This window comes from Mus pahari, chromosome 9 (assembly GCF_900095145.1).
Source record: "Mus pahari chromosome 9, PAHARI_EIJ_v1.1, whole genome shotgun sequence".
Lineage (NCBI taxonomy): Eukaryota > Metazoa > Chordata > Mammalia > Rodentia > Muridae > Mus > Mus pahari.
In genome coordinates this window covers 84,719,322-84,733,993 of record NC_034598.1, presented here as the reverse complement: position 1 = coordinate 84,733,993, position 14,672 = coordinate 84,719,322, and the positions used below count along the sequence as shown (strand labels likewise).

At 39.0% G+C, this 14,672-nt stretch overlaps 1 protein-coding gene across 10 annotated transcripts in view; it reads left to right on the top strand.

Annotated features, from left to right (window-relative positions):
• The window catches only part of Anks1b (ankyrin repeat and sterile alpha motif domain containing 1B), a 1,029,892-nt gene that overhangs the window by 301,052 nt on the left and 714,168 nt on the right, over window positions 1-14,672 (top strand). The gene's annotated exons all lie outside the window — the stretch shown is intronic.

Here is a 14,672-nt window from a genome sequence, read left to right as displayed (position 1 = left end):
ATCAGACTATGCTCTTGGAATGGTGGTTGATCTCCTGCAGAAATCTTTTACTTCATTCCCTAAATAGCCCTTTCGGAAAGATGCTTTTATCCTCATTTCATAGGTAAGGAAGAGCTCGGGCCACAAAGGCTCAGTGACCCACCACAAACTGTAAACCACAGGGACTAGAATTGGGATCTGAGACTACTTCTGAACCTGCTTTAGGAAATGGATCAGAACCAACAGCAGACAGGGAACACAAAACGTGCCATGTAGGCTGTCACTGATACTCAAATTAATGAAGCAAGATTAAATCATTGACAACAGACATAATTTAAACATTTGTTCATGTCAGGAAGCTCATTCATGTGTTATTTATATTGACTCTGATATCAACACGAAGTAGGTGGGACAAAGCTGAACACAGAGCTCTCATTTTGGGTGGGAAGGGGGGATGATTGTCTTGTCTCCGTGCTGGGGACACAAGTAGGACCTTCTGCTTAGTAGGCAGTTCTCTCATTGAACTCTGTCTTGGCAGCTGCTTCCTCCTCCTCCTCCTCCTCCTCTTCCTCTTCCTCCTCTTCCTCCTCCTCCTCCTTATTTTCATTTTTAACAACAGATAGACTTTAAAAATGATGTGTATGTGAGAGAAAAATAGTCACAACTTCTTTAAATTCAAATATCAAATGCTGATTTATGGTAAAATTCATATTTTATCCTTTCTGTCATTTGATCGATCTTGGCCTTGTTATTGCCGCAGGCAAGTCCTTGTGTTTCCAGACTAGGATGGTAATCTTGGACATCCCTTAACAGTTCACATGTTAGAGGCTATTGATGCTTTTCTTTACCGCAAGACTGTCATCTTCCTTTAGATTAGGGCTTTCTTAAATGTTTTCATATAGGGTTCCTTTTTACTTGAGAAATTTTTATTTAGCATCAAATATGTAGATATATAAAATGGGTATCACAATCCAACAATAATAATAAATCATAAAGAAATTTATTTAAAATAATTATTTGGAGTTCATATAATTTCACCATTTATTAAAATTGAAAGCAAATTTATTCACCAAAGAGATGGATATATTTATTTTTAAATAAAGAATTGAATCTTGGTGCAATATCTGTTACTTCAGGGCATAGAACATCTTCAACCTTTTTCAGAGTTAATTGTTTTGTTTTGTTTTTTAATTATAATAGCCAATGTTGCTTGGCAAAAAGATATACAAAATGGCAGAAATGTGTTTAGGTTTTGTTTTTTGTTTTGTTTTGTTTTTTTTTTACTTTCTAGAAATTGTCCTAATTCCAAGTTAAAATTTATTTAAGGATTGTTCTTGAAATGTGTTAGCAAGTGTAGCAACAAAATTTTAAACCAAACATTATAACACAATGCCGTCCAAAGATGAGCTAATTTGATCCTCAGAAGCTGGGGAACAGCAGCAAGAAAAATTTTTTCTTTGTTTTCTGAAAATTAAGCTGCTGTGTTTTGCTAAGAGAAGAAAGCTTTGTATGTATAGAAAGGGGGGGGGGAATCCACTGCAATTCATAACAGACAACAGTGTCAAATCTGAGTTGTGTTACAGGCTATTTGAACCCATTTCTAGTTAGGATGTAGATCAAACCTTAGCATACGCCTTCAGTCCCTCTGGCTGGAATACAGACACATCCTTAGTGCACACCTTTAATCCCAAACAATGAGGGAAAATGTAGTTTCCAGGAGTAAGTAGCTACTTTTGAAAATGATGTCTAATTGAGTTGCAGAAAATAACAAATCAGAGAAAGATTTGACAGAATAGGATACGCCCGACTCTCAGGAGAAGAGAGAGGAGAGAGAAGCTACTTAAGGGAGAGACAGACAGTACAGGAGAAGAGAGTACAGCACAGGATACAGTAGAGTTCACAGAGACAGTGCAGCAGAGTTGAGAGGGAGAGTGGAGCAGCCCAGAGAGGGAGAAGGAGGCAGTGTTACCAGGAGAGTTTTACTGAGACAGATTGATGAGAGAACAAGCTAGACACAGTAAAGACAGAACAAGCAAGAGAATGAGAAGGAGCCGGAAGATTAGAACAGATTACTAAAATCAGTTTGAGGCCAAACTGAGCAGTTCAGAGGCCCAGAGAAAAGCCAGATTGAATCGGTCAGCTGGGAGAGGAGTTTGAGCAGGACAGCTGAGTTGAACCAGCTGGCTAGAGTTCAGAAAGAAGAAGAAAGGGTGAGCTTATTCAGCAGCAAGTCTCAGAGAGAAACTGAGACACTATGTCCACAGATAACCAAGGGTTTAACATTCCAGGCCTAGATTAGATTGTGCAAAGACTAGAAGCTTCCAGGACTAGGTCTAGGTTAGCAGATGAAGGTAGTAAGCCTCGGAGACAACTGTCACAACAGGTGAATAAACGTTACCTTAAGAGTTGATGCCCTCTAGGCAGCTTTGGTTGCTACTGTATGGCAAGATGCATCCTGCAAAGTTTGCCTGTGCACTTCACTGTGCACTGAGGCGGGAAGCACTCCCAGCAGCAATCTGACTTCATAGCATCGATGGTTTTCAATTAATGTTAGGTCATTGTGTATTCAGAAACCTCTTACTGTTGTCAAAGTATCCATGGCTCACCTGGTACTGCTGCAACCCACAGTTAAGATTAGGTGCTGTCGGGTAAAGGTGAATTCATTCCCAGACATGAGTGTTCATTGCCCCATTGCTGTATCATCAGCTAGAGTCATCATTGGCCATACGCATACTCATTATAATATGCATACTAAAAAGCATGAATTTTTATAGAACCTTTGATTAATCCTTATCACCTTTTTCAGTTTTCTTGAGACCAAGCCTGTACACTCATGATACAAAGTTTAGTGGGACGTTTAGCTTAACTGGCAATCTGTTTTCCTTATGAGGTATGATGGCGCTATTTCTGTTTATATTCTTACCTTTCACAAACCACTGAACACTTAGGTGGGAACTTTGGTAATATATTTTCTTCTCTTTTACCAGTTCCACTCTCCCACTTTAAGTGAGATTCTTGCAGTCTCCGGTGAAGCAATCCTTTTATTTTCTCTTACTTTTAATGCTTTGCCTCCTTAAAATTTAATGTGCAGTCTTTACGCTTCAGTAAAATACAGACTTCAGTAGGACTACGTTAGTGCCTAATCGGTGTCTAAGAAGTTATTTTATACAACCTTTTAGCTGAAGTTTTAATTCATAAATCTTTTTTTGCAAAGCCGCGGCAGAGTAAGCAAGCATTTACATGGCCCAATTACCCAAGTAAATGTTGAAACCACATGTCTCTGTGACCACACAACTCGGGTGGAAAATCTGCGAGCTGTTGGTAAATGTTTGTCATAGACACAAACAGAATAGCTTGTGTTTGATTTTTCTGGCTGAACTCTCCATCCTTGGGAACACAAACTATGCATGGTGTGGTTCTCTCCCATTCGTGAGGGGGACTTGGGGTACGATGTTGCACAGATAACCAAGAGTTTAATAGTGTATTCTAAAGAAGGGGTATTCTTCCACACGGTGGTATTGTATGGTAGTTCTAAAATTATTACTTTAAATTAATAATAAAATCTGACAGGGGGGTGTTTTCTGGTGTCAATGGAGTTATAATTTGTGGGTTCAAGCGTTCACATTAGTGGTTTAAGAGAGAAACTCTTGCTGACATCAGGCTTGTAAAGCGCTCTACATTCCTGTAATAGCTGGGTTATAGTGTGTTTGATATTTTATTTTTTTAAAGGAGTTCTGGATTTTCTATTTCTTTCTTTCTTTCTTTCTTTCTTTCTTTCTTTCTTTCTTTCTTTCTTTCTTTCTTTCTTTCTTTCTTTTTATTTAGTGAGTGGACGTCATACAGCTTTCTGCCTGCAGGTATGCTTGCAGGCCAGAAGAGGGCACCAGATCTCATTATAGATGGTTGTTAGCCACCATGTGGTTCCTGGGAACTGAACTCAGGATCTCTGGAAGAGCAGACAGTGCTCTTAACCTCTGAGCCATCTCTCTCCAGTTCGGGTTTGATATTTTCAAATGGAGGTTTTTGTTCTTTTATTTTGTGAAGAAGTAATTTTTTGAATTCTAAGACGGTTTTATTCCCTTTTAAATTGCTTGGGGTTATTTTGGTGAGTATGACCATATCTTTCAGAAGCAAAAGACAGCTCAAGCATGGGCACTGCTTAGGCATTGTTGCATTTAGAAAAGGAATGCTTACCAGAGTGTTGCATTTTACAGAGAACTCCATGCTTTGTTTCAGGATAGCTGTTTGACTGAGTGGAGCTTCCTTTAGCAAAGAGGGAAATTCTAAGTTTCTATCTCTTTTTATTCATATGCTCATCAAGAGTTAACAAAATGTTTATGGGGTATTTAAAGATAAAATATATGTATACCAATAATCCCTTTTCTAAAACATAGGACCCCAAACTTTAAGAATGCATTCTGTAGATTATGCACAAATATTTTCCAATGATATCATTCCTGAAAATTAGCAAGGCCATAGTTTTGACTTGTTAAAAGATTAGTTTCAAACTACAAAATGTGACATGACATTTAAAAAGCCATCCCCTTCCAATCAAATTCTTGGAATAAATAAGCCTAAAGTGCCACATTTTTTTACTTAGATGTAAAATATAGTACATTATTCACACCTAGAATTCAGTAATTATTTGTTCTTCATCATTCTTTCATGTGGAGTATTTACACATAAACATATTTAAAATGTATTTGAATAGGGACATTTGATTAAGGTACTTAATATTTTAAATAACTTGATTTGCCCATCAATTATAAAATAATGCTATGCATGGCACAATCTGTGGTGTTTCCTGTATAAGAGAAAAGCTTTAATATAGAAATAATTCCTGGTAGGTAAGAAAATTATATGACACTAGAGTAAAATTTCATTCTGTTTATAAAAGTTCAAGAAACACACTAAATACAATCCTATAAAGCCTGTGGAACCAAGGGAATAAATAACATATTTAATTCTCATCTTTGGCACATCATTGTATATAATAAAGCAGGTAAAGTATAAGATGACAGTTTCCTTATGAATCTGTTGAAATATACTGTTATAAATTCCATGACCAACAGCAACTTAGGGAGGAAATGGTTTATTTTATCTTATAGTTTATAGTCCATCCCTAAAGAAGTCAGGTCATCGACCTACAGGCAGGATCCATGGAGGAATACTGCTTAGTGTCTCAGTCCCTGGCCTGTTCCTGGACTTCTGTTCTGTTAGCTTCCTTATACAACAACCATACCTACACAGAATGGCACTGCCCACAGTAGTCTTACATCAGCTAGACAAGCCTGCAGAACAACCTGACCTAGACAATTCCTCAACTGAGGTCCCATCTTTCTAGGTGACTAGTTTGTGCCAAGTTGACAATAAAAAAATCATTACACTGTCCCCGCTAGCCTAGCCTCTGCATTTAAAGCTTATTCATGCTTCTTAGTGTTCTTTCCCCCATAAGGGTAGGTCCATATGGTTGTAACTGCCATGGGCATGCTTTGAGTAAAAGCTTTACAGGTATGATTTGGATGTGATTTGTCCCCCAAAGGTCACAAGACAGAAGCTTGTCCCCAATGTAACAGTATTAGAGACAGTGGATCTTAATAGGCAGAGTCATTAGAAGATGATTGTGTCAGATGGCTATCATTCCTGGAAGAAACTGAGGTAGTTCTCATAGGACTGGATTAGTTATCATGAGGATGGATTGTTGTAAAGCAATGGATCCACTTGGTTTCTTCTTCATGTGACTCTTTCTGATTGTTTGCCCTGTTGTCTTGAAGCCATGGGGCCCATGCTAGACAATAGATCCATATGACTCAGATTTCATGCACAGTAACCATGAGCCTAATATAACATGCCACCTCCGTATACAGTATCTATCTTCTGATTTCATTTATTCTGCCAATCTCTACTTTTTTTTTTTTTTTTGGACTGCTGAATGTATTTACACTTAATGCCCTGACTTGTGGGCAATGTTATGTCTGTCATGTGACTGTTTGTTACCCACATACCCTATTTGTTCCTCTGTTCCTCTATTACTGTTTTCTCTGTATAAAAACATATTTTCTACTTTACCATTTATATCTTAGTGTTTCTTTGATCTCTTGAAGAGTAATATTAATTTATTTTTGCTATTTTCTTAGTGGGTAGTCTGAATGTTGCAATTAATGTTTTAACTTAAAATAACATAGTTTTGAGTTAATATCAACATAATTTCAGTATATCTAGGAGACGTTGTTTTAATTTAGTTCTTACCATCTCTTATTTGTGTTACTGCTTTGTGTTAATCACATATTTATTTTATGTCATAAGCATGTGGAGATGGATTTGTAATTATTTTGTTATGAAAATACTTCGAACTTTTGCGGAGGGAGAAGAGCTACAAACAAAATATATTTGTACCATCTTTCATATTTACCACTATTTATCTTCATTCATCTCTTTATTGTTTAATGAAGATTTGAACTGGTATATGGTATTTTTTTTCATAATTGAAGTCTCTATTTGAAGGCTGTTAAATAGATGGAGAATTTGAATTAAGGTATGTTCAAATGAACTGCCAAGCTAATCTAACAGGCATGAAACAGCATGATGTCATAGGGTTAACTAGAAAGTGAAGTAAAGCAGTTGAAATTCCAGGCTAACATAGAATCTGGACCAGATGGAGATGGATCTGGTTTTGAATAAAGGAAGGTGGAGGGAGCTTGAGTTACCAGAGCAAGCATGGGTAGAAGGAAGACCAGTGATATGGTGATTGGAATGAGATTGGTTGCCCTAGGTTCATATGGTTGAATGCTTTGTTCCCAGTTTGATGGAACTGTTTGGGAAGGATGAAGAGGTGTGGCCTTGTTGAGGGATTCATGTCATTGGGTGCAGCCGTTGAAAGTCAAAAACACTCATGCCTTTCCTGGTCTCCCTATCTCTGCCTCATGATTATAGATCAAGATGTGAGCTTTCAGCTATTTATTTCAGAAGTTCTGACCTTCTGAATTAAACACTTTCTTTTTACCGAGTTGTTTTTATGGTGGTGTTTTATCACAGCAATAGAAATGTGACTAAGGCAGAAGTTGGTCCTCAGAATGAGGCATTGTTGGGACTAGCCTGGTCATGCTGTTGTTTTGGAATGGGGAAGACTTTGAGACTTTGGGCTGGGAGGCAGTTCAATGCTGTAAGTGAAGCCTAATGGATTATCTGAGTAGGACATTGGAAGACACTGGTACCGAGAGCAATGGTCGCTATAGCAATCCAGATCAAGAGATTTCAACAGGGAGCAATATTAGCAACTGGGCTAGAGACCATTCTTGGGATATTTTGGCAAAGAATAGTGCTGTTTTCTGCCCATGACCTAATAATCTGCTAATTGAAAAGCTTTGGGTTAATTTCCTTGGTGGAGATTTCAAAACAATCTAATATTGACTCTGTTGCATGGCTATTATTAAACACTCCATGAAGGTCTACAAAGCAATAGAGCAAGTAAAGGAATACAAAATATACAGACTGAATTAAAAAGGGCATCAGGAAATTTAATGTTGGAGCCAAAGCTTGCACTGAATGAGATGAGAAGATGGGAATCAGGCATATTCTGAGGTGGAATAAAGGGAGGGATGGCTATCTCTGGGAAAGACCCCACCCAGCCCAGCTTCTGTCACTTCTGTAAATGCAATTCAGTGGGGACAGGTTCTATCCCAGATCAGCAGGTGAAACTTGAAAGTGTTTCCCATGTGGTTCCAGCTTTAGAATTATAAAGGATACCTTAGTGAGGGGATTGTGAAATCTCCCTCTACAGCTAAGGAAAGCCACTGAGGAGGGGCTTATAGCTGGGGAGTCCCTCCATGGAGGCCCTGAGAGGCTGTCTTGCAAAGCTGTAAAAATGAAGCCTGGATTGTGTTAGAGACCCCAAGGCACTGGGGATGCCAGAGCTCTGAGGTATCTGTCAAGAAGAGCTGCTAACAGGAGGAAGTGGAATCAGGGTGCTTGAGAGAGACAAGTGTGTTGCAAACAGAGAAGCCAGATGGGTTCAGCCATTCATGCTCTTTGACATTAGACATGGAGCTGTAGGGTTTGGAATTTGTTCTGCTGGATTTCTGCCTTGCTTCAGTCTAGTATTTCCTCACAATGTCTTCATTTCCCCCATTTGGAATGATAATTTATATTCTGCAACACTGTATGTTGAAAGTATCTATTTTTTTTTAAATAGGGGGTTACAATAAAGAAAGTGCCATGAGTCTATGAAGAGACTTTCTATCTTTAAACTGTGTTGAGACTGTAGAAACTACAGAGGCTTTTGAAGTTGGACTAAATGCATTTTGCCTTATGATTTGGCCATGAGCCTAAGGTGGCTAGAGTGGTTTGAATGAGAATGACTTTCATAAGTTCTTTTTTTTTTTTTTAATACTTAATCCCTAGTTGATGGAACTAGTTGGGAAAGATTAGAAAGTGTGTCCTTGATGGAGGAAGTGTGTCACTAAGGGTGGGATTTGAGGTTTCAACAGATTCAAGGCCATCCCCAGTATCTCTTTCTTTATCTTGTGGTTGTGGAGTAAGATGTGAGCACACAATTGTTCCTTTGCTCTCTCATTATGGACTCTCACCCTCTGAAACCATAAATCCAAGTTAAGTGCTTTCTTTTATGAGTTGCCTTTATCACAGCAATAGGAAAATAACTAAAATAGATAACACATGGGGAATTCTTATTTTGACATCTCAAGGATTACTTGACTTAACTAATAGTTGCTTACAGATACCTGATCATAAGGATTCAGTGTTGTTGGTGTTTATTAAAGCCAACACATTTTCTTTTTTTACTTTCTATTAAACTGATCACCCTCAAGTTGCTTCCTAAATTGCATTGACTCTAAAGAATGAAAAGCATTTTCAAAAGTCTGAAGATGTTACAAAATGTCTGTCACATTCCCTCACTTTCCTTGGTCAGTGACACAGGCTCAGTTCCCGTCTCAAATTTACAAACCAGGTCCTTCCCCTAAGGAAGGGAGGAGCAGAGAGATCATACACTCTCAAGAATATCAGACCCAATTTAGTCACCCTATCAGGTAGGACAGGTCTCCTTTGGTCAATCACAGCAACATTTGTCTCCCCAACTTTACACCAGTCTAGCATTGTTTGCTTGAAATTGATGATGTTCTTTGTCTTGTGAATATTTATCTAGAATATCGATTGACTTTTAAATCCACTGGCATCTCCTGGCTTTCTTTTCTTAATTGTAAACACTATTTACATTTGAATATTCAATTTTTATCTAGTGCTTCTCTGTCCCTCCACCAGAACAACAGAGTGGGATATTCCTGCTCTCATTTCAAATAATTCATCTGATCTTTCTCTTCCTAGGCAAATTTCTTAGTTAGGGATGTATTGCCATGAAGAGAAACCATGACCATGGCAACTCTTATAAAGGAGAACATTTAGTTGGAGCTGGCTTACAGTTGAGAGAGTTGAGAGGTCTAGCTCATTATCATCATGGCAGGAGGCATGGAGGGACACAGGCAGAAATGGTGCTGGAGAAGGAGCTGAGAGTTCTACAGCTTGATTTATAGGCAGCAGACGGAGACTGTGTGCCACACTAGGTGTAGTTTGAGCAGAGGAGACCTCAAGTTTCACCTGTACAGTGACACACTTCCTCTAAAAAAGGCCACACCTCCTTCAACAAGGCCATACCTAATAGTGCCACCCCCTGTAGGCTTGTGGAGGCCATTTTTATTCAGACTACCTCAGCAATGCCCTCTGATCTTTTAGCTTCAAGGATGTCTCACAGAAAACACTTTCCCATACTGAGTTTCCCATAGAGAGTTACATCCATTCCCCTTTATTTCATAAGTAGATCATCTGGATTTTTGTTGAGGAATCCTACTGAGATGATCTCTATTTGGTTTTGCTTAGTATTGGGCATGGTTTCAGTTGCATTTATTTGCTTCATTAAGATTACTCTTGGTATTTCACTATTTACAGTTTCACCTGGGTATGCAAATTTCTTCACAACCATACCAGACATAAAAAGTCACGGTTGCATATTTTTGAAACTGTTTCATCACCTCCTTCAGGCAGCATTTAGATTCATAGACCATTTTTTGCCTGAATGGAATGTATACATATGGCTCTTAAAAGGTTGAACAAAATAAAAGAGAATATTACCTTGTTTTCCATTATTAACCCTTGAATGTGTAAGCATTACTTCAGGAGATACAGTGTGTATGCATGTTTTATTTCAAATGATATTTGTTTTTATTTGTTTGAAATAGGAGATCACGAACAGTCCAGTCCAGGTTAGTCTTAAAGTCACTGTCACCCTGTTTTAGCCCCCTGAGTCCTGGGATTGCTATCCTGTGACATCATTCCTAGCTTGCTACCTCTAGAGTATTTTATAGAAGTATTTTATAGTATTGCATTTTAAAATGGGTGAGCCATAATATTGATTTCATCTGTGGACCACTTAGGCACTAAGGCACCATACTAAGTCTCTTATATGATATACCTCATTTTTCACCAATAATTCTCATTCAAATAGCCTGCTATTTGTAAAACACAGGTCCCTGGGTTCATCATTGGAGTTTTTGATTTAAGGAAAATTTTACTTATAAAATCCCAAGTTTTCATTGCTTCCATGAGACCCACTTGGATTTGATGTGGCTTGGCCTGTAGACCCCATTATACTACACTGCCTTTTCCTGTGAATGATGTTTATCAATCCTTTCAATCCAGACAAAGTCCAGTCCTTTAGATTAAACCCTGATTTGGTGCACATTATTAAAAACTGTATTTTTAATTTTTATTTTTAGGTTTAATTGCAGAAAAAATTTCTTTCCATTAGAAATTGTGGGTCACATATGTGGGTTTAAATTTTACATGTGTGATTTTGTGACAAACAGAGATAATCCCCTCTCCTGATAATCATGAGTCGTTAATTTCTTTCCACAGATAAAATTTCAGACACTAAAGATGATCAGTCAAGCATTTTACTTTGAAGGTTTTTCATCAATAGGACTATGTGGTACATGTCCTCTTTTCTGTATTAGTCTCTCCCCTGTATTAGTTTCCTGTAGCTCCTGTAACTGCCCGTCTAAACCACAGGCATTTTATCATATAGCAATTCTCAAAGCTCAAAACAGGAAACTAAGGTGTTGACAGCAGTCATTGAATTAAAAGGATAACCCTAATTTTAAAAAGAATCTTCATTTTAACGAACTACACACACCTGCAATGCTCCTCTTTCCAAATAAGGTTGTATTCAAAGATGCTGGGGCTTCTGGCTCTGATCTGGGCAATTTGGGGCTGATATGCAGTCAGATGCAAGTCACATTCAAAGCCCTGTTCCTAGGAAGAACCCACCTGGGTTTCTCAGCAGGTTTCCGGTGAGATTTCTACTTTGGTTTTAAATGTTTTGATTGAAACCTTCCATTCTGAAGTGGTCAATCAGGAAGGAGATTTGCAATGGACCTCACTCCCTGCATATTGAGAACTTCTTCTAGGGGATTATATCCTAATATTCTTTTACAACCAATGGTTGATTTTGATTAGATCTAATTATAGCTTTTTAAAAAGACTTTTCTCCTCCTCCTCCTTCCTTTCTCTCTCTCTCTCCCTCCCTCCCTTCTTTCTTTCTTTCTTTCTTTCTTTCTTTCTTTCTTTCTTTCTTTCTTTCTTTCTTTCTTTCTCTTATTTCTTTATTTCTTTTTCTTTTTTTAATGTTTTTTATTGTATATTTTCTTTATTTATATTTCAAATGTTACCCCTTTCCTGATCCATGCCCTCCCAAAACCTCCTATACCATGCCCCCTCCTCCTGATTCTATGAGGGTGTTCCCCTACCTACCCACCCACCCACCCACCCACCCATGCATGCCTCCCCGCCCTGGTATTCCTCTACACTGGGGCATTGAATTCCCAAAGGACCAAGGGACTCTCCTCCCATTGATGCCTGACAAGGCCATCCTCTGCCACATATGTGGCTGGAGCCATGGATCCCTCCATGTGTACTCACTCCTTGGTTGGTGGCTTAGTCCGTGGGAGCTCTGGGGTGTCTGGTTGGTTGATATTGTTCTCCCTGTGGGCTTGCAAACCCCTTCAGTTCCTTCTGTTCTTTCTCTAACTCCTCCATTGGAGACCCCTTGCTCAGTCCAATAGTTGGCTGAGAGCATCTACCTCTGAGATTGTCAGACACTGGCAGAGCCTCTCAGGAGACAGCTATATGAGGCTCCTCTCAGCAAGCACATATTCTTGGCATCCATAATAGTGTCTGGATTTGGTGACAGTATATGGGATGAATCCCCAGGTGTGGCAGTCTCTGGAGAGCCTTTCCTCTGGTCTCTGCTCTACACTTTGATTCCACGAGTCAGAATGGCTAAGACCAAAAACTCAGGTGACAGCAGATGCTGGTGAGGATGGGAAGAAAGAGGAAAACTCCTCCATTGTTGGTGGGATTGCAAGCTGGTACAACCACTCTGGGAATCAGCCTGGTAATTTCTCAGAAAATTGGACATAATATTACCTGAAGACCCAGCTATACCACTCCTGGGCATATACCCAAAAGATTCTCCAACATATAACAAGTACACATGCTCCACTGTGTTCATAGCAGCCTTATTTATAATAGCCAGAACCTGAAAGAACTAAGATGTCCTTTAACAGAGGAATGGATACAGAAAATATGGTACATTTACACAATAAAGTACTACTCAGCTATTAAAAACAAGGAATTTATGAAATCCTTAGGCAAATGGATGGAACTAGAAAATATCATTCTGAGTGAGGTAACCCAATCACAAGAGAACACACCTGGTGTGTATTCACTGATAAGTGGATATTAGCCCAAAAGCTCGGTGTACCCAAGATACAATTCACAGAACACATGAAACTCAAAAAGAAGGAAGACCAAAGTGTGGGTGCTTCGGTCCTTCTTAGAAAGGGGAACAAAATACTCATGGGAACAAATATGGAGACAAAGTGTAGACGAGAGTCTTTTTCTTTTTTGGAGAGTATCTCAGGCTACCTGGAACTTGCTACTAGTACATAACCCCAGGCTGGCCTGGTACTTGATATGTAGACTAAGCTGGCCCTGAAGTTACTGTGACCCACCCACCTCTGCCCTCCAAGGTGTTCTCTATTGTACCCAGCGTGATTATGCTTTTTCACATTCCTGACAAGAAGATGCAGGCTTCGCTCTTCTGCCTCCCTCCATTCCAGTGTCCACTAAAACATAGTGATAATGAGAATAGCAACCACGTAATGTACAAGAATGGTTATGCTCTAGGAGTACTGATGGAAAATGTTCTGATTCCATCCTATCCCAAGTGTGGTGGTTTGAATAGGAATGACCCCCATAGAATCCTGTGTTTGAATGCTTGGCCATAGAAAGTGGCACTATTAGGAGGCGTGACATTGTTGGAGGAGGTGTGGCCTTGTTGGAGGAAGTGTGTCACTGTGGAGGCAGTTAAATTTAAAGTCTCCTACGTTCAAGCTCTGCTGAGTATGGAAGATAGTTCTTCTCCTGGCTGCCTGTAAAAGACAGTCTCCTTCTAGCTGCCTTTGGATCAAGATGTAGAACTCTTAGCTCCTCCAGCACCATGTCTGTCTGCACATTGTCATGCTTCCCACTATGATGATAATGGACTAGACCTCTGAAATTGCAAGCCAACCTCAATGAAATGTGTGTCTTTATAAGAGTTGCTGTGGCCATGGTGTCTCTTCACAGCAATGGAAACCCTAATATACCAGGTAACAGAATAAAAGCTAAATATAAATTTTAAAGTCTATATCAACCAGTGGCTGTAAACAAACTAGGCTGGAAGATATTTTAGCTCATATGTTCAACAAAAATACATGAAGTGCCCATCTTAAGGTCCCTTTGCGTTGTTTATAGGAATTTAGTTAGGAATCATTGCTTGAATTTACATATGTTGAATGATAAAGAAGAGCAGACACCTCTCCTTTTAGTGTCTCTCTAGTTATTTTCATGATCACCTCTTATCACTTGTTCATTTTTCTTTTAAGTTTTTAATCTCTTTAATTTTAATTTATAATTCTGTTTAGAGATTAAAGATATGAGTCCTTTGTCATGTTTGTCATTGAAAGTTTAATTCCATTTTTCCCCCAATACAATATTTTTATTGATTGTTTGGGGATTTCATATAACGCACCCAGATCATACTCACTCCCCATTCTTCCCAGCTCCACCATTCCACCCTTGTGTCCTTCTTCAGCTCCCACCCGCCCCCTCAATAAAGGAAAAATACATACCAACTCTAATTTGTATTGCCCATCATATACTCATTGGAGATTGGTCAAACTGCCAGTGGCCAGCCCCTTAAAAATCCTTTCTCTCCCCTCCACCATCACCCAAAGCCATAAACTGTGGAGAGCTACACTTAGCATCTTAGTACATTTTTTTTTTTTTTTGAGACAGGGTTTCTCTGTATATTCCTGGCTGCCTGGAACTCACTTTGTATATCAGGCTGGCCTCGAACTCAGAAATCCGCCTACCTCTGCCTCCCAAGTGCTGGAATTAAAGGCGTGTGCCACCACGCTCGGCTTTAGCACAGTTTTTAAAGACTCTCTTCAATGGCTTCCTAATAAATAAATTAATCCCTGTATCAACATAGATTTATCAGCCTTTTGTTCCCTCTTCAGTTCTGGTTATGTGTCTTGTTCAATCTTTTAGTCATAGGTCATTCTTTAAGGTTAATATAACAA